Raw genomic sequence first — 21089 nt, forward strand, 5'->3', positions numbered from 1 at the left:
ATGAGAAAAATCATTATTATCTAGATACCTATTTAGTAATGTTTCCAAGTTTTGTATTGAATAAAAGCTTGCTTAATTCATCAAACCGTGAATATCATGATAAACCTTACATCAACGTTTTTTTCCCAAGGGTTAATGAAAAGTACTGACAACCAAAACAAATGAAGTACAAGCAACTCTACAAAATATTACCACAGTTTGATCCGAGTTAAACCCTAAACTAAAAACAGAGAAAACTGACAATCAAATTGCAACTAATTCAGACTGCTTCTCCATCATAAACTCAAAGGGATATTCTGGAAGCCTACAAATCAGATCATCATCAGCATGTTCATCCGCAACGCTTTCACATCTTGATATCATCTTCTCCGTCAACTTTTCGAACGCTGGTGGTGAGGAAGGCTCGGGTCCTCAAGGTAACATCCTCAGAAGAAAGGATGCTGAAGCGCTTCCATAGCCGTGGGCCTCGCGTGTGGAGACCATGAAAGAAGTGAACCGATCAGATTAACCGCTTCGGGGCTTGCCATCGGTAACAATTTAGATAACCGCACACCAGGATAATTTAGAAACTCATACTTGATGTTTCTTGCGAGTTCAAGGCCATCAAACCAGGAACTTTTTGTCGGGGCGCCTAACACATAGCAGATTCTTTGGAATACGCGTGGATCGGAAGAACCTTGAAACAACGGTCGAAAGGTGAATAGCTCAAACATTATCGCGCCCATCGCCCACATATCAACAGCCGAATCGTAAGTCTCAGAATGTAGAAACACCTCGGGGGCGCGATACCAACTTGTCGTAACGATATCTGTGTACGGCCCATCATCTATCTCGCAAGCAGCACCAAAATCACCAATCTTAACTAGACCATTGGAAACTAGAACATTCGCCGGCTTCAGGTCACGGTGAAGGTAGCCGTTGCGGTGCAAGCACGCAAGACCGCTAAAGATTTGAAAGCACACGTGTCTGACCTCGGCTTCTGAGAATGGCGCGTTAAGCCTCGATCGATAAACCATAAGATCGTGGAGACTGCCTTGCATGCATTCGAATACCAGGAAGATGGTGTTGTGATCATTGATTAAATCCTTGAGTTTGAGGATGTTTTCATGGTTGTTGAATACCAGTGCTTTGACTTCTCTTTGCATCATGACCTTGTGCGATGATTCGTACTTTGTTACCAGTTTCTTGATCGCCACGGTTTCATACGTCTGCTTGTTGAAGGCCTTCCAAACAACACCGAATGAGCCACTTCCAAGTTTTTCGATTATTTGGTATTTCTCCATACTGCCTATACAAAAGTAATTTTAAGTAAAGAAACGCAGGAACGTTGAATAACCTAGAAATTAATAGCAGAAGCTATCGAAAGAAAATATGTTGAACATGAGATTACTTACCGATCACGCAACAAAGGGATTGCAAACGAAGAACTGAAATTGATTATTGTTATTTTGTGAAGTAGTGCTTGCATATATATATATATATATGGTAATATGGTTGCTTATTTATACAACTCCTTGAGGATTTTTCTCATTTGGCCAGATTTTATAGATAAAACTGATTAATCACTTTCTAAAAAGTATCTTATTCAAATATCCTAATATTTCTAAATGTACTTTAGTGATTATTTTTATTTTTATCAATGATATTATATTTAGGGTTTAACAAATATTTTATCATATATGATTATTTTCAAATATCATAAATACTACAATAAAAATTTATGTAAAACTTTTAAATAAATCGTATAATTTACTAAATACTAAACACAATTAAATTTGCCAAACGACCATAGTGAAGACTAGAATTTCATATAAAGTGAACCAATAATTTTGGTAGGAGGATTGGGTTATCCAACGGAGACTCAAGTTCGAATCTCACTTGTGTCATTTTTTTGTGGATATTGACAATGAAAGATTTGATCTAGACTTTATACAAAGGTTATCAGTTTGAACCCTGAGCTCGTCGGGTTTTCGTCCTACCGTGTGTTACGCCATAGAGTTTTGCTCTTGTGGTGGCTCAATGACCGTCAAGTGGCAATTGACGGTACGGTTTTCCGGGGGAACGCCAAGCCAAACTCCGAAGCTAGCGTGGGCCCGGTTAAGACAACATAGCCTGGCCAGAGTGGGGCATTGGGGCTCTCCAAATTTGAAGAGTGTGGTAGCCTAAAATACAAGAAAGTCGTCGTTCTAAAAAAACATATAAAACCTAAATAATAGTTAAATAAAATGTGAAATCCAAAATATAATTACAAAAAAAAAAATAATAAAAAAATCAAATGTCTGACCCTTTGTGCCTTCGGCCTTTTGAGTTCTACCAGTCGCTCCTTTCATGACTGTCGAGTGTCAACTTCAGCACCACTTGATCAGGCGACCAGCCCTCGATGACAAAAAGCCTCTAATCTATTCGATTTTTAGCCTCCATGATGACCCTCCTATATAATCAATAATCATTCATTTTGATTTCGATTTTCAAATTCAATATAAGTAAAACAACAAGGGTAATCTTTTCAAGAAAGACAACCTATAAAAATGTTTCATGGCTTCGCCATTATATTCACAAACCGGTGTTTTTCTTGTTGAGGAGGTGCCATGCATTATGATTTCACTAGTCAACTTCTAGTTCTTGGTTCCTTCACTTACTTTCAATATGCATGGTAATCCTTACCCTCGTCAAAATGTAAAGACAAATGTAATGGTCACGCGTTTCTTATTAGAAGTTCGCATGATATAACGCAACAACTCTAATGGAAAATCTAATGGCACATATAACGTATTAGCATGTAACGTTTGTAAAAGCTTCAACAACTAACGTTCCATGAACTGGAACCGAGGCAACGAACTTGCATTAATCCACGAGGTGAAAGTATGATCACTTAAGTAAAACTCATAACCTATTGGTGGGACTATGCAATGGTTCGTCACCGCAAGAACTGAACCGGAACCGAAAATAACTGAAAAATAGAACCAGAACAGAATTCTTATATAATAAACCGGTTAGGTTCCAGAACCAGTAAAGTCGGTTCTCACTAATCAGTTATGTGCCAGAACCGGTTCAGTCATTTATTTATCAAATGGGTTGTGCAAACTTTACAAATTGCAAAACAAGTTTATATAGTTGTGTGTCTGCTTTCACACTAAAATTAATTTAGATTACAAGATAAACATCGATTATTTATTGGATTAAAACCTAATTGTTAAAGTTAAATAAATCATTAGTGACAATAGATTAAAGGAAAATCATACCATATTTTATTATATTACCTTAAAGGGGTGCATCTAAATTGATCTAGGCTGGCAGTTATTGAATGTAAAAAAAGAATATTTTAATTAAAGAATAATTGAATGGATGTTAGGTAATAGGTTGCATTATAAAAAATGGGGGTTGGTAAATTTATTTAAAAGTTTATAATATTCCGGTTATTCGGTTTCACGTATAGAACCGAAAGTTTTACCCGGAACCGAACCATGAGGTGATAATGGAGACTAGGCGAGTAGATGATGTTTACTAGTTAGATCATTGAACTGAACATGTTTTATCTTATTGCACCGTCGTGCATTCGAATGAGTGTTCACAGACATTACCTTTAGGTGAGGGTTTTTCCAAATCAAAATACGAGTGTGTATCCGTATATGATGAATTTAGCTTTGTTTTTCGTCCAACAAAATATTCATGTTATTATTATATTATTTGATTAACGCGTATTTTAACTTTACTTGCCTTCTCCAACCTTACCTGTAATTTTCATGGAACTTCACTTCCATCTTTTCCCCCACTCTCCTTTTCACAAATCCCAAACTTTTAAACACAAATATATACACCCCGTAACATAAACCTCAAAAAACACACTCACTTAACATCTGTAACCTAGGATTTACACTTTCCCCAATTCCAACACCCATGAAGATTCACCCAACATCCAACCACCAAAACACCATCCTGTACGATCCTATTCCTGTTCCAATCCGCCGTCAAAAGAAGCTCCAACGACTCCCTCACATCTTCAGTAAAGTTCTCGAGCTTCCGTTCTACTCCGACGCCGTGGTTTCGATTCAAGAAACGTCGGATTCGTTGAAGTTTGTTGTCGAAACTGATGATGATGTCGGCGGTGAGATTGCTGCACATACTATTGAGATCTGTCCTGGTGTGATTAAAGTTGTGGTGAGAGCGGATGCGGGTGTCACAGGTTCGGGTTTGGTGGATTTGTGGCGGGTTAGGTTGCCGGAGTGTACGGTGCCGGAGATGGCTACGGCGGTGGTTAGTGGTGGAGAGGTGGTGGTGACGGTGCCTAAGGATGCTGGGTTTGTTTTGGTATAGTTTAGTTTAATTTAATGTTGTTTCGGTTTAATAGGCGTCTCAATTAAGTTTTTTATTTTGATGATGTTATGTGGTTTCGAGCCTTCGATTTGGTTGATTTAAAGGATCTTATAGTTTGAAATGAATGATAGCAATGTTCATCTTTATTTTGTTGATTAAATCTAGTTTAATTGAATGTTGTTTCGGTACGACAGTCGTGGTACTCGATGCATATGTTTGATTTAATGATAACAGTGTTCATCTTTATTGATTGGATCATAATTTTGTTACTTATAGAACTGCAATTATTATAGTTTGATTTGTAGCTTGTGGATAAAGTATTTATAAATCAATCATTATGTGTTTTAGGTTATTTTATAAATCAAGCATGTTGGATGTTACTGCAGCTGATTTTATTTCACTTCGGGGATTTTGAAAGTATATGATTTCTTCTATATGAGTGAGAAATGTATTTGCAGTGCAAAAAGGTGCATGTTTCTTGTTGGAACTTTTCTAATCACTGAATGTAGGATGGCCTCTCGACCAAAGATTGACAGCTTCTGGTGCGGTTGGCAACAGATATCTCAGTTTTATGCTGCTGTCGAGTGTGTGGATGGAGGTATGTGTGCATTCCTTTACATCTAGGTTCTTGATACTCTTAAAGCATGAACCTTTTCTACTTTGAGAACAAAAAAGAAACAAGATTCTCGATTGTACAGAACTGTTTGCTACCACCGTAGAAAGTTGACTTCAACGGGTCAAACTTTAAACTTAGTTACAACCTTGGTTCAAAACGCCCATGAGGAAAACATTCAGGGGGGGAGGCGTGCCTGATGTAGTTTTGGGTCAAAATTGGGTAAGGTTACGGGTCAGTAGGAGGTTTATATGTAAAAACAACTAAGGGGTGAAGAAACTATGAAAGGTTTACTTGATAACTGGCTTATTTGGTTGTACATTGAGTGCGTCGCGCCTCGTCTTTTGGGACTAAAATGCGTTGGCACGTGATGTCGAATTTATAGAATATTGAATATTTGGAATGTATAGAATATTGAAATACTCCTAGTCATTGTTTATTAGTAACTAGCTTTTTGCCCGTGTGTTACGCGGGTTTATTTAAGTTTGTTTTTAGTATTATTTTGAACATATAATTTTATGATTTATGTGTTCAGTTAAATATATAATATTTTGTATTAATTTAAACAACCTAAGTGGACTATGGTTGTTGTTTCTAATGTTCAATTGACTGTTAGAGATCAAACGACAAACATAAATCAAATCAACTCTATATATTTCTTTTTGAGTAGTTATACATATTCCTTACCATAAAAGGTTGCAGCTTGACTTGAACAAGGAAAACATAATGTTTTACCTTTCATAACAAATAGGCATCTAACCAATAGTTCACCATAGTTCAAAAAAGGCAACTCAACCCTAGTGTTCAGGTAATTGGGTCAACTTTTTTCGCTTCACAATTGCCTATGCAATTCGTGAGACTCCACCCGTGGTTTCCAACAACAACAAAGTTACGTGTCCATCCGATTCAAGAAATCTGAGTGTGATAAAAGTCTCCTCATCGTACCTGTAAAATTATAACAATATGATTGATAGTTACAAAAACAATATTTTAAGTCTCCACTAAATCTTTATTTTGTTACATGTAAGCTTACCGTATATCATCTGATGATTCTGCCTCAAACTCCAACTTTTAATGTTGATTTGCATATATAATTTTTTTCTCCTGCATATTCATCAAAATATGCAAAATGCCCCATAATGTTGATTTGCTTATTTTTAATACTAAGGAAGACAAAGAGATAATTTTGAGGCACTTTTAGACATATCAGAAGTCTTGTTTTTAACAGCTATGGATGATCTGCAAAGATTTCACGAATTTATAATTTACTTGAATCCATTTCTTAATTACTTAATGACTTATGTACTTGAAAGTTTCCCTAATTCTTTTAGCACTCTCTTCATTTTCTCTATATGTGATATTTAGATTTCAGTGATTAGCTTTGACATAAAACAAATTATTTAATTATTTCATTTTTAAGTAGCAAACCTGATAATTTAGGGGTACACTAATTAGTAGTCTTCAAAGATGGAAACAACTACCATCATACTTTTTTTTTGTTTTGTTAATGAACATCACAATCACAAAACATAATAATAAGCCTATTGTTTTATTGTACTCATGAGTCATGACTACCGCAATACAACACAAGTAGATTATAACAATAAAAAATTAAACCTTAACCCTAAATCAGCAAACAATTTGTCAATTCAATCCTGAATCACAACCTCCTGAACATGATGTTAAAAGCATATAGACTGTATTACTTCTGAATTAATTCAGAAATCATATGTAAGAACTATAGCATTTCGTAATTTATTGGAAAATCCACTTTGATTCTCTATCAACCAATAATGTGGGACCATTAACATGGTTAAAGCTAAACTGTTTGAAGTCCAGACACAGCATGGTATTCTTTCTACCACTATGTTAATATAGAGATGGTTTCAAAATAAATATTTTATCAATATAAAACACTTATATTGATAAAATGATTTGAACTACTTATTGGGCGGGCTTTTTAGCCAATGCTGAATATATAACCTATTTATTATGTATAAATTAAGAAAAACTTCTTGGATTAAAAAAAGTAAACAACTTTGCTGGTAATTACATATTTTTTGTTTGGTCAGAAGAGTCCACTGAATATTTTGATCTTGGATTAGTGATTCCTTTTGATATTTTGATTTCATTTTAGAATAGGACAAAAGAATAGAGGATAGGCTCATTACATTAACAATCAAAATATGGGAATTTATATTGAGCGTGAAAGCCAATTGAATCGAAAGAATTTATTAGTATAACTAAATTCACAACAAACTATATTATACCAGTAAAACTATATTTAATCAAACACAAATGTTTATTAGTTTAACCAGATTCACAACAAACTATATATACCTGTACAGCTATATTTAATTAGAAACAAATATTTTAGACATGTTTCATTTCATAAGAAAAGAAAAATAGATCCATAATTACCTGTTACAAATGTTGACCATGTGAGCATTAAGACCAAAAGTTTTACTTTATGGGATCTCACTGTAATGTTTTGACTCTAAATCTAGAGTTGTTGTTTGAATTAGAAGTATCATCCAACTGATTTGTTAACAATTAGGGTCTGTTATTCACTTATTAGTTTTTTCGTTATATAATCCAACATGTCACACAACAAACAAAATATATGTTCCTTCATAGATAGTAGTTCACCTTAAAAATAATCAACTAATGAGAATAAAAATACGCATATTATATTTTATTATTTGACGAAATACACCAAATTAGGATAAGCAAAAAGTAGACAGAGCATTGCAGAACTTACTTACAATAAGAATGAGATTAGGTTTGTTAAAGAGAAAACCAACATTTATGTTCAACTATACAAATGTTAATCAATTTCGTATGTGTCTGCATGTTCAACCCTAATTACAAATGTTATTCTGGCAAAACCGAGTTTAAACCCAAACTGGTGTCACCAAAAGACCGGGTTTGACTTTAATTGACCTGACCAAACCCAAAACTGTTAGAAACCTGCTTTCTAGCCGGTCTGCAGACAATCACAAATACAGATGTGCTGGGAAATGAATCTGGTGAATCCAAACCGAAGCCAACTTAGCTGAAGTTTGAACCAAAGCGCATGGTTGAAATTAGTTTGTAGCCCTGTAACTGGTCAAACCCAATCCTTTCCCCATTAAAAAACCAGCTTTAAATCTAAACCAGGGTCACCAAAAGACTGGTAACCAGACCCGAAATGGTTAGGGAAAAAAACCAGCTTTAAATTCAAACCAGTGTCACCAAAAGACCGGTATCCAGACCGGAAAAGGTTAGGAAGCTGGTCTTAGCCAGGTCAAACCAGATCCTTTTCCCCTACAAAACCGAGTTGCAAACCGAATCTGGCCAAAAGGTGATCTGGGACGAACTGATCTGGCCTGACCTGACCTAACCTGTTTCCGCCATCACAAAAATACCCATTTTGACCTGAACCAATTACAACCTGGTTTCAAATAGGTAAAATTCGATCCTTCCCCATCTTAAAAACCGGGTAGCAAAAATGGTTAATTCAATATGCTCCATATTGAAACAAACTATTTTAGGATTCACCGGATTCGTTTTCACCAAAGCGAAGAAAACCGGTTTTATGATATGGAACTAAATCTGCAATCAAAAGTAAATTACTTTACAACTAATTATGCAACTGACATTCCTTCGTTTCTCAAAATATCATATTCATCTATCCGAAACTGAAGAAACACTAACCGGACCCCGGACAGATTACTGGTAACCTGGGGGTTAGATAGATGTTTCCCACGAGGGGTTAGACCCTTGGAAGATGGTTCTTCTGATTACTGGTAACCTGGGGGTTAGATAGATGTTTCCCACGAGGGGTTAGACCCTTGGAAGATGGTTCTTCTGATAACCTGCAAAACAGACACCGTGAGCTCGTCACTGAGAAGGGGGGGGGGGGTTCCTCCTTGTGACCACCCTCCGGCGTGAGAATCAGACTAGATTGCTCTTTAAATATAAAAGTATATTAAGAGATTGCTAGAGCAGATATCAGGTATATTCTGATGATATAAGATAATGTAATGTGTTCAGATGATCATACCATTTGGGGTATTTATAGCCGAAGGTAGGTTTCCAAGGAGGTATGGCCAGCTGCAACAGTGTTCCTGTTCATCAACAGTAGCCTACGCACGTGCCTTGCTGGTAGTTGGTGGGTAGGCAGCGGCTGATAGTGACCAGGCCTGCTGTATACTATTCCCTTTCCACCAACTGCCGGCTACGCACGTGGTATGACAGTAGTTGGTGAGTAGGCAGCGGCTAATAGTGATACAGTACAGGAGCATGCTGCTCGCCATACTGTATCAGTGAGCTATCGTATCTCTGATCAGATCTTTCGCCCATACCTCGTCAGGTACAGTAAAAGATCCTTCAGTATAGACTGGCTTATTTGGGCGGGAGTATTCCCCCTCCCGCCTCTGTGCGGGATTGCTCCCGGCTTTGCTCATTCCTTCAGGTGACACTGTGATCGAGAGCTAAGTGCCTTGTGCGTGTAGCCATGCTGCGCGGGTGGCCTTCCCTAATGGCTTGTATCCTAGGCTGCGGGGACAGGCGGAGTCCTTCACCATTGGGAGGCTTTTCCTGCGGGACCAGCTTGCGTACTGCGCGTAAGGACGTCACGTCTCTGAGCATGGTTGGTCCTGCGGATCCAGTTGGTCTCTGCGCAGACGTCCCTGTTTAAGGTGAGTCTTGCGGGTCCAACTGGGCTCTGCTGGGACCTACCTCTTCAAGTCCCCCCAGTCCAATGTTCTTCTCATGCGTGTTTAATAAAGTGAGGTGAACTTTTGGACTTGAGCAAAGGGTTTTGAAAAGGGTTTTGTAAGGTTTTCCATGGGGATTCTTTCCGCGGAAGTCCTTGTCACTTGCAGAAATGCCCGAGTTTCCTGCTTGGTCTTTGGGTATGATGCGGGTAGGTCTGTAACCTCCTCGCAAGTCAGGAGCATTGAGTCCTAGTTGTATGTATTTTTCATGAGGTTTTGGTAGTTTTGAACATAGTGATCAATTATGTTAAAACCACCAATTCCATTCTGGAGCTTCAAACAACGTAGTTCTCGACGTTCCTGCTATGCGGGGATGTTATTTCCGTTTCCGCAAGCATTGCCCAGAAGATCCTTCCTGGTTTCAATTCCCAGCGGAGCGCTAGGTATGTGAAGGGTTTTGCCTTAACACTGTACCAGCGCTCGTCTTACGGTTACTTTACTTTCAAGGTATTCCTGGCGTCAATTCCCTGCGGGTGCTAGGTATGTGAAGGGTTTTGCCTTAACACTGTACCCATAGCCGTCTTATAGTTACTTGGTTGCCGAGGTACTTGGCTTCAATTCCCTGCGGGTGCTAGGTATGTGAATGGTTTTGCCTTAACACTGTACCCGCATCCGTCTTTCGGTTACTTGTTCACCAAGGTTTACTTGGCGTCAATTCCCTGCGGGTGCTAGCTATGTGAAGGGTTTTGCCTTTACACTGTACCCGCATCCGTCTTACGGTTACTTATTTGCCAAGGTTCTTGACTTCAATTCCCTGCGGGTGCTAGGTATGTGAAGGGTTTTGCCTTTACACTGTACCCGCATCCGTCTTACGGTTACTTGTTTGCCAAGGGGTAAGGGGTATTTTCCCGCTTACTTTTTAATATTTTCGAATTTTGAATTTTGAAATTCGAAGAGTTGGTGAAAGGATAAGAACAGTCCAAACCTCTGAAACGTCGTGCGACGGTTTCTTCTGACTGTGTCAGGACGTGCAGGAAGTTATGGTGACGTGACAGAACATGGTCATTCCAGACGCTTTTTCAGGCGCGTGGGCGTGATTTTTCGGGCGCGTGGCCGCGAAATTACTGGCACACGTCCTTTCTACAGCTGTTGCCAGCTTGCTTTTTGCCACGTGTCATAGTTTCATTGCACCTTCGATTTCTCTCTCCTCCGCATTAAATTCACCGCATTAATTGCGATTACTATATAAAGGGGGAGAGGGTTATTTGCAATTCACATTTTTCACTCTTCTCTTCATCTTTAAGGCGATTTCCGGCGAATACTCTTTTATTCAATCGAGCATTCTCTCGAAATCGTTCTCTTCTTCCTCTGCAAGATGTCTTCTCGTGATGCTGAAGCTATAGCTGACGACAGGGGTACTGCTGGCGAGTGCCAGTGTGCTCTGCCCGGCGATCAGTACCGGTATGTTGTCAGGAAGTTCATGCTCGATCATCTCGAGCCTGAGTTTCCTGAATCCCACCAGACCGTGTACGATGCCCCCAGAGGCAAGATCGGGGTTTATGCTGCATTCTTTGTCTATGGGAATCTTAGGTTCCCATTGACAAAGTTTGTTTACCGTGTCCTTGAGAGGCACGGTGTTCATTTGACCGAGCTGCACCCCATGGCGATCGCCAAGATTCGCCATTTTGAGTGGGTGTGCCGGATTTTGGGCATCGAGCCCCATGTGGACCGCCTGATGACCTTCTATACCTGGAGGTGCATCCAGGGGTGGTACACCCTGACGACCCGTATTAAGGGTCTGAAGATTTGCGACACCGAGCGCAGTCTTCGCGCGTGGAAGCAGGAATTCTTCTACATTTCTGCCCGCGCCATCCCCCTTGCCATGAAGTTTAAAAATGGCCAAGCGATACCGAGCCTTCACGCCCCCAATTACCAGGAGGCGGAATGGTTTTCGAAGATATCCCGGGTCCAATCTCCGGTTTACCGGTTTGCGGAGTCCGGGATGGTCATGTTAGGGATGAGCCGGGTGTGGAAGGATGCGTCTCAGGTTCCCATCCTTCTCGAATACGGTTTGAACTCTATTCCCTATGGTATGTCTTGTCTTTTCTTTTTGATACGAGTTTGTCTTCTAACTGTTTCTTTTCTTTCAGAGGGAAATGATTTAGAGTCGCTTCTGTACCCGCGGGAAACCGACGGTCCCGCGCGGATGGGTACTCGTGCTCTGGACGAGGGCGAGTTGCCCATCTTGGAGCAAACGGCGGATCGGTTTGTGGAGGTCTATCCGCTGGGCCACGAGATCCTGAGCCACCGGCGGCCAGGTAAGGCGATATTCTTTCCTCAATCCCTCAATGCTGTACCCGCTGCTGGAATTCCTGACCTGTCTTCTTCTGAGGAATCCTCAGATGCTCCTCCGTTGGTGCGGAAGAAGAGGGTTGCCGGCGGGAAAGGGAAGGAGAAGGCCTCCACAGCTGATCCGGTGGTTCTATCTGACTCCGAGTCAGATAATGAAGATGTGGCGGGGAACCCCGGTGGTGAGAAGACCACTGCTCCGGAGGCTACGACTGTTACCTCCGGAGAACCAGCGACGACGACGGTGACCGGTACCAAGAGGCCGGCTCCATCGGGTTCCTCCCCGCCCGTCCGTACGTTCAGGGTCAAGAAAACCCGTAAGTACAATCATAATGTCTTTGTAAATTTATCACTTCATAAATTTAACACTCTTTGTGCAGGCGTGGATGTTGACGCATTCCGGGGTGAAGCGCAGAGGGGTACCCTTCCGCCCATGACGATAGGCTTGGTCAGCCTACCTGAGGCGTCGACCCAGGTGCCTGCGCCTGCTTCCGCTGGTTCAGTTGCTCCCTCTGAGCAGACTGTTCCAGCCGAGATGACGTCATCGCCGGCCGTGAGTGCGATATTTACGGCATCCTTCACGGAGCCGGCAGTTACTGCTGCTGCTGACGAGGCGGCGACCGCGGCGGCGACCACAACGGCGACCACGGCGGCTGCCACCATGCCCGCGCCACCGGCACCGACGGCCGGACCATCAGGTACGTGCAGGGCTTCCCGCCGATCTTTGCCACCTTCCCGTCTGCCTGACCTGTTGGATGGATTTCCTTTAGGTTCAGGTGATGGGTTTGGCGGCTATCGGCCTGTCATTGACCCTACAGGTGCGTAGGGTTCCTTTCTTTTTCCCTTATGTTTTTTTATTATCTTTTCCTTACTGCTCTTGTTTCTTTTGCAGTGTCGGATTCCAATGAAGTGTATGTTCCACGATGGAACATCCGCCGAGGAACAACCCTTCGCACACCTGTGGAGTGCGTGGATTGGGCTCGCCACACTGCTCCCCCGGGTGCGTTGGGGGAAGCCATGGTTAGCTTCCAGGAGGGTAGGCTAACCAATGAGCTTCGGGTTCTCCAGGCCCGGATGCAGCCGCGCGTCGAGCTGCTTTGTCGTGAAAACGACAAGTTGAAAGCAGCTCGCGCCAAGGACGTATCTGAGGCGCGTGCTCTTCGGGAGGAGAACCAACAGCTGGCGGCAGCTGCCGCCGACAAGGAGAAGGCCTTCAAGGCCCTCGAGGTTGAAGTTCAGGCGCGACTCGAGGCCCGCTCCAAGGCTGCCCAAGCTGTGAATGAACAGCTTCGGCTGGCCAGGGAGACTGCGCGAAACGCAACCGAGAGGGCTGCCAAGGCTGAAGCCGTTGCTGAGCCTTTGCGTGTGGAGAATGAGGAGCTCAAGGCCAAATTAGAGGCTCTCCAACGCGCTCATGATGCCTTGGCAATGGAAGATGCCAAGAAACTCCAGGAAATCCTGGACCAGAGGGGGGTGCTTGACCACACCGAGCGGAAGCTTAAGGGCGTCGAAGAGGCTGCCGCAAAGGAAGTTTTACTTGCCAACCTTAACAAGAGCGAAGCCGAACGCGCCCCTAACGAAGCTCAAGCTGCCCTCCAATGGCTTCTTCGAGAACCGTTGCCTCAGGTATGTTTAGCTTTATCTTCACGCTTTTCTTTTGTAAGAAAAGGTTCTAATACTTGTATTTTTTCTTTGTAGGTTGTGCGTCGGGTCTTTTCAGAGACCTCTTACGATGATGCTATGAGCGCAGCCCTCAACGCTTCTCATGAGGATGGGGAAAAGGCCGGCTTCCTGCTTGGTCTAGGGTTTGTTGAGAAAGGCGTCCCGCCTTCCAACTTCCCTTTGTTCGATGTGGATACCGAAGCCATTTATGACCAAGCATTGAACCAATACGCCGCCTTCCCGCATCCAGTGGTGGAAAAGGTGGACGAAGTAGCTGCTGCTGATGATGGGTTAGCTGTCCTCAAAGCGTTCCTCGAACCACCCCGTTCTTCTGACGGAGCGGGTCCAAGTGGAAGCGGCCCTGAAGCTTGATCCTGAAGATCCCTTCCCATTGCTAAGATGACTTGTATAGTTTTATTCTTTTAGGCGGGTAGTTACCCGGCCATTCTTGTAATAGTTAATTTGTGAAATATAAATCTTTTTGCGTATAAGATTGTTATTTCCTTCTTTGGGTTCCTTGCTTTATAAACTTATGACTTGCATACTTAGTTTAAATTAGCAATTTTCCAAGTGTTTAGAATAAGAACCTTTGAACGTGGTTGATAATGGGTTAAAGTTTCGCTTCCTCCTTCGTGATTGTGCGGGTAGAACCGTCACTTGCACTTGGTAGGATGGCTAAACTTTAACCTTCATCTGACCTGCGTGTAGGTTTTCCTTTTCGAAATTTCTAAGGCATTAAGATAAGTTAACCTTTGAACGTGGTTGATAATGGATTAAAGTTTTCGCTTCCTCTTTCGTGATTGTGCGGGTAAAACCGTCACTTGCACTTAGTAGGATGGCAAAACTTTACCCTTATCTGACCTGCGTGTAGGTTTTCCTCACCTTTTGAGGATAAGTTAACCTTTGAACGTGGTTGATAACAGGAAGTCTTGCTTCCTCTTTCGTGATTGTGCGGGTAAAACCGTCACTTGCACTTAGTAGGATGGCAAAACTTTACCCTTATCTGACCTGCGTGTAGGTTTTCCTCACCTTTTGAGGATAAGTTAACCTTTGAACGTGGTTGATAACAGGAAGTCTTGCTTCCTCTTTCGTGATTGTGCGGGTAGAACCGTCACTTGCACTTAGTAGGATGGCAAAACTTTACCCTTATCTGACCTGCGTGTAGGTTTTCCTTATCCTTTTTAAGAATTTTGTTTTGAACCGTTAGACGCGCGGTTGTCGATAGGTTAGTGTTCGGTTTCCTTTCATGATTCATGCGGATAGACCGGCACTTTCATTTAATGGGATAATTGAACTCTTCCCCTTCAACTGACCTGCGTGAAGGTTTGTCACGTTATTGGGTTCGTGCGGGTAGGACCGCCTTCCCATGCAATGACTTCACGTAATTATGCGGTGAAAACCGGCATATTAGTGTTCAGAAAAGTATAAATATAAAATCATCAGCTTCGATGTTCTTAAAGAGAATCATTTCTATTAGAAGTGGCTCTTGGCCTTTTCTTTACAAATTGGAATTGATTTACATGCAAACTGTGTAAATGAGCTCCCTTCCATGTTGGGATGGGAGTGCCATCGAGCCGATACGCACCTGGTTCGGGATCTCGTTCTTTGCGCAGCATGTAGTCTCGATATTGAAGCTGGAATTGATTCGTTTTTTCTCCAGCTGGGGTTCTACACGCACCCGCCTGTTCAGCCTTTATTGCGCCACGAGGTGCGCGAGCGTTCCATCTCTGACAAATGCTTCGACCATGTCTTTTACATCTATGCATTCTTCAGTGTTGTGGCCCTTTGTCTTGTGAAAGTCACAGTATTTGCTCCGATCAGCATCGTGACGATGTCGGATTATCGGAGGTTTTGGCCACGGGAGCTCTTCAGTGGCGAATATCTCAGTGACGCTTTTGGTGAGTGGCGTCCATCTGGAGTTTCGGTGCGGCTGTACATTATCCCTTCCGCCCAACCGATGTTGCAAGCCGGATGAGGTGTCAAAGTTTACCCTTGACTGCCAAATGCCTAGCTTTCGTTTTTTATTTAGTCGGGCTGTGAGGACGTTGTCCTCTCTCGTCCTCTGGGTGTAGAGGTTTGTGCTCTGTGGGAGATCTTTACCCAGTTGCTTCTCCGTTTCCGCATAGCGTTTTGCTGCTGTCATGATGCCATCCCATGTGGATGGCATGCCATCTTTACCCGTTAGGGTGCGGATGAGCTCTGGGTCATGTGCGCCCTGGATGAAGGCAGCGCGAACAAGATCTTCGCTGATATTGCCCAAACTTAGCTTCTTTGAGTTGAAGCGGGTGATGAAGTTTGGCAGAGATTCATCTTCCTCTCGTATGCATTTGAGGATTGTCCATTGCTCCTCGGTATACTTCCGTTGCTGGCTGAAGTGTTGGCTAAACTTCTGTTGGAAGTCTGCCCAGTCGTAGATGTGGTTGACCGGTAGACGATCAAACCAAGCTCTAGCAGCCCCAACAAGCGTCATTTGGAACATGTAACACCACGTGGGTTCCGTCCAATTGCTGACGGTTGCCCCCGCTATGAACCTGTTCAAATGATCGTCTGGATCAGATAAACCGTCATATGTGCCTATTTTAGGCATTTGTTTGGCACTCTTTGGGGCGATTGCTTCCGCAATGTCCCTTGCAAACTTGGACGTTCCTGCATTTGCAACGTTTGGTCTGAACGTTTTGGAGAAGTCTCGTGGACTTCCACCTGTGCTTTTTGGTTTGAAGGCTTGTCCAAAATGCCTTTTCGGTTGGGATTCCGTTTCCTTACGCTTCCCTTTTGCCCTATGGCGAGGGTTCGCGTCGGAGTCGGATTCCTCCGAGCCATCCTCACAGTATTCGAATTCGTCGGCCTGTTGCACGGAACGCAAGCGTTCGTCCAACTCAGCCTGGAATTCCTTTTGTCGTGCCTCCGCCCATGCCTTAATTTCATCGAGAGTCTGGCGGGGGAGTCTTTGTTTCTCAAACTGGGTATCGGTGGATCCCAGTAGGCGATCATTTACTGCACTTGCCCCAGCTTTGGTAAGTGGGGTAGTGTTCGTAAAATTTACTTCACTTGCCCCGGGTTCGGTAGCCGGGGTAGTGTTCGTAAAAACTGTGTTGCCGGTATTCCCCCCAGTAGCTGGGGTTGTGGTTACCGGAATTTCTCTAACCATCTTTGTAGAAGTTTGAAAAAACTGGAGAAAATTGTAGTTCTAGCTTTATGCACGGATGGCGCCAATGAAGAAACACTAACCGGACCCCGGACAGATTACTGGTAACCTGGGGGTTAGATAGATGTTTCCCACGAGGGGTTAGACCCTTGGAAGATGGTTCTTCTGATTACTGGTAACCTGGGGGTTAGATAGATGTTTCCCACGAGGGGTTAGACCCTTGGAAGATGGTTCTTCTGATAACCTGCAAAACAGACACCGTGAGCTCGTCACTGAGAAGGGGGGGTTCCTCCTTGTGACCACCCTCCGGCGTGAGAATCAGACTAGATTGCTCTTTAAATATAAAAGTATATTAAGAGATTGCTAGAGCAGATATCAGGTATATTCTGATGATATAAGATAATGTAATGTGTTCAGATGATCATACCATTTGGGGTATTTATAGCCGAAGGTAGGTTTCCAAGGAGGTATGGCCAGCTGCAACAGTGTTCCTGTTCATCAACAGTAGCCTACGCACGTGCCTTGCTGGTAGTTGGTGGGTAGGCAGCGGCTGATAGTGACCAGGCCTGCTGTATACTATTCCCTTTCCACCAACTGCCGGCTACGCACGTGGTATGACAGTAGTTGGTGAGTAGGCAGCGGCTAATAGTGATACAGTACAGGAGCATGCTGCTCGCCATACTGTATCAGTGAGCTGTCGTATCTCTGATCAGATCTTTCGCCCATACCTCGTCAGGTACAGTAAAAGATCCTTCAGTATAGACTGGCTTATTTGGGCGGGAGTATTCCCCCTCCCGCCTCTGTGCGGGATTGCTCCCGGCTTTGCTCATTCCTTCAGGTGACACTGTGATCGAGAGCTAAGTGCCTTGTGCGTGTAGCCATGCTGCGCGGGTGGCCTTCCCTAATGGCTTGTATCATAGGCTGCGGGGACAGGCGGAGTCCTTCACCATTGGGAGGCTTTTCCTGCGGGACCAGCTTGCGTACTGCGCGTAAGGACGTCACGTCTCTGAGCATGGTTGGTCCTGCGGATCCAGTTGGTCTCTGCGCAGACGTCCCTGTTTAAGGTGAGTCTTGCGGGTCCAACTGGGCTCTGCTGGGACCTACCTCTTCAGAAACCCAAAACCCCACAAAAAGCACACAAACAATCACAATATACGTTATGCAAAAGAGCAAAAATCGAACACTTTTAAACCCTAAAAACTCACTGGAGATAATTGTTGAATAAAAGCAGCCCAAATATCCAAAGAAAAGCAAAATGATCTCCTGCAAAATGATAGGAAGCATACTTCTATCAGATAATAAAACATAGCTAATAACTTGCATCAACCAACCCTAAAGGTTTTTTAGGATGCAACACAGATAGGTCATTAATATTATGTACATGAGATTTCGGACCTTATAGTCCCCATGTTGTTGAAGCATCAGCCGTTAATAGACAGTATACTGTATTTTTCAGTATAATTACATCGATTTACAGATCATGATATCATATAATAGTTGTGGAAAGTGGAAACCAATTCTACTTAGTAATTTGGTTAAAATACTTAATTGCTTAGAACTTCAAGCAATCAATTGACCGTTTATAAATTTAAAATCATATGCATTAAATAATTAAGCTTGTCTAAAACCGTCTAATTTTCTACGCATAGATCTTTCATAAAGTAGTATATCACAAATTATCACCTCATTTACACAAATCCCTTGATTGCTTAAAAACCTTTTTCAAGCCTGTTCTATACTCGAACTGAGCTTAAACACAAAAATTACCTAAATTCTTATTTCCATAGCCCTAATTCTTCTCAAACTGAAATAACTTTATAGAAACAAATGATGATATCCTATCTAACCTTCTTTCATCATTAACGTGCTTGTCAAGTCCCCTAAAGTTATAAAAAAAAGTTGCAGAAAACAGGTACATTTAAAAAATATTTAAAGTACCATATTATAGATATTTCAAACAATCAATTAACTGTTAATGACCCGTGTGACCTAAATTCATTTTACTCAGAAGTCATATTCACCTGAACTCGTTCTGACTTGAACTAATTATGACCCGTGATCCGTACAACATTTGTAAATATAAAAAGCAAAAACAACATAATTTACATTCACGTTTAATCTTTCTACAACAATTTCTTAATATAAACCTGAAATCCAAGTGGAAAACCCCAAAAACCTAAAGCCATAACAACAGGATAACACAGTAGAAAAATAATTACCAGAAAGGCAAAGAAATAACATATTCGTGCTTCAATTCGTAGCCCTAATGTAGAATTCGAACGTTCAAAATAATAAATAAAAGAAATATGATATCGACTCTGACAAATCAAAATTAGGGCGGACACAAAGATTCATCGAAAATAATCAAAAATTGTATTTAATTCGATTCATAAAAGCTGCAAGAGCTTGAGAAGCATACCTTTAGAGATCAAACTGAGATTTGATGAGTCAAGAGAGATCAAGAGAGGAGATGTGAGAACGATGATTATAGGGTAACTGCAATTTGGGGAAAACCCGTAAGGTTGACGGTGATAGTTTTGAGGAGTTATGACCCGTATAACATAAACGGTATCCAAGTCCGCAAATTTTAAAGAAACAGGCTAAATCAATAAGAAGTCACCATTTACCGATAGATAAATCTGGTGGCTTCCATAAAAAGAGGGAGCGACCACATCACGACACGTAGGATTTTAGTGTCTTCGTTTATATAGATTATAGATCTATAAGCTTTATGAAACATAAAAAGTCTGTGGTTGTTAAAATCTTTCATACTAGTTAGGTCAAGTGGTCAACTGCATGTTACAAAAAGAATGTTATTATCATTTATCAATGTGATAGCTAAGGACACTAAGATACGACTCTCATTTAGTAATTAATCCAATGGTGCAAGAAGAAAAGCTAGTACCTAGCCAGCTAAAAGCCCAAATGGCCCAGCCCGTGGTTAAGTGGATATGTTTCTGTTAGGCCTCAAGGTGTTTTGATAGCATTTTCTATTTTACTTACTGAGGATTTGAATTTGGGAATTTTTACATCTCCCCTTGAATTTGAGAGGGGAATGTCAAATAGAAAAAATTATATTTTTAGTAGAAAACTATAAGAACCACGTAATGCACTTTCACGTGAGGGTTATGCGGTCTTTTCAAATTTCATACCCTATTAACTTACTGTTTTCTACATATAGATTGTCATTCGTTCAACATCCTTCAGCTAGAGTTCATGACACATGTTCAGCTAGAGTTCAAGTGTGGGTGGAAAGATCCTGTTATCCCTACAACCTCGCGCAAAACCACCCTATCCCTTGTGCCGTATTCAAAATACCGATTTAATTATATATGATATTCACCCGTAGACACCACCACCATCGCTACCACCGCCGCCACCATGACGTGAATAATGTCACCTCTACCACCACCTGACCACTACTGTCCCCGCCTAATCACCACCGTCGCCGCCATCACCACCACAATCATTTCGTCACCACCACTACCACGCCTGATTACCACTCTGCCGCTGCACCACCTGACCACCACCGCCTTCACCGACACCACCACCACCATTGCCACTTTTTTGGTATTTATATTTCATTTATGTGGGTTTCGGTCCTATTAAACAACAAAAAATAATGATTTTTCATTTTCATAGGTTAATCAAATAGGATAATGGGATGGTAATGCTTAGGGTTGTTTAATATTCAAGAATCCCTCGACCATTACATTCCCTCGTAATTCCTTACCCATACCAAGCATAATACCCTATTCGGGTTGAATACAATAAACCGAATTCAATTTAACCAAGTTGCCTAATTAGTTTATTGTTTGAGACATGGCATATAGCCAGATACAACCCGTTTGCCTAACAAGTTATCTTATTAGACTATTTGTATTTTCTTACCAACGTATCAAGTAATCATCAATACCTACTTATTAAGTGTTTCATATTATTTGTTGTTTTTAAGTAGACGACTTTTAGCCTAATCAATTGTCTCCTCATATACAAAATTTATGGATCCATCATTAGTTTCAGAAATTTCAAAACGAACCAATGATGGGCACCCAAAATAAATGCATGCACACGTTAAAAACCAACCTTAGTACACAAATTTGCCCAAATTCATTCATTTATGTCCCTACATAGCTTCAAACTTCATATCTAGACAAACGATACAGATAATGCCATGTGTCTTTCATCCTTTCTCTAAAACTTAAAACAAACGCACATTGTGTACCCTTTGTGTTGAATAATTGTATTTGGACAATTTTGTTTAAATGGATTTTGGCTTATTTCTCCATCTTTTCGACAATGAAGC

General features: G+C 41.8%; 1 pseudogene; it reads right to left on the bottom strand.

The window, feature by feature from the left end:
* Positions 1-415: 415 nt before the first annotated feature.
* On the bottom strand, positions 416-1283 carry LOC143611013 (cyclin-dependent kinase F-4 pseudogene; annotated as a pseudogene).
* Positions 1284-21089: the final 19806 nt, after the last annotated feature.

The sequence above is a fragment of the Bidens hawaiensis genome, unplaced genomic scaffold (assembly GCF_021521415.1).
Source record: "Bidens hawaiensis isolate Kalapana, Puna unplaced genomic scaffold, B.hawaiensis_p1.1 tig00029000_1, whole genome shotgun sequence".
Taxonomy (NCBI): domain Eukaryota; kingdom Viridiplantae; phylum Streptophyta; class Magnoliopsida; order Asterales; family Asteraceae; genus Bidens; species Bidens hawaiensis.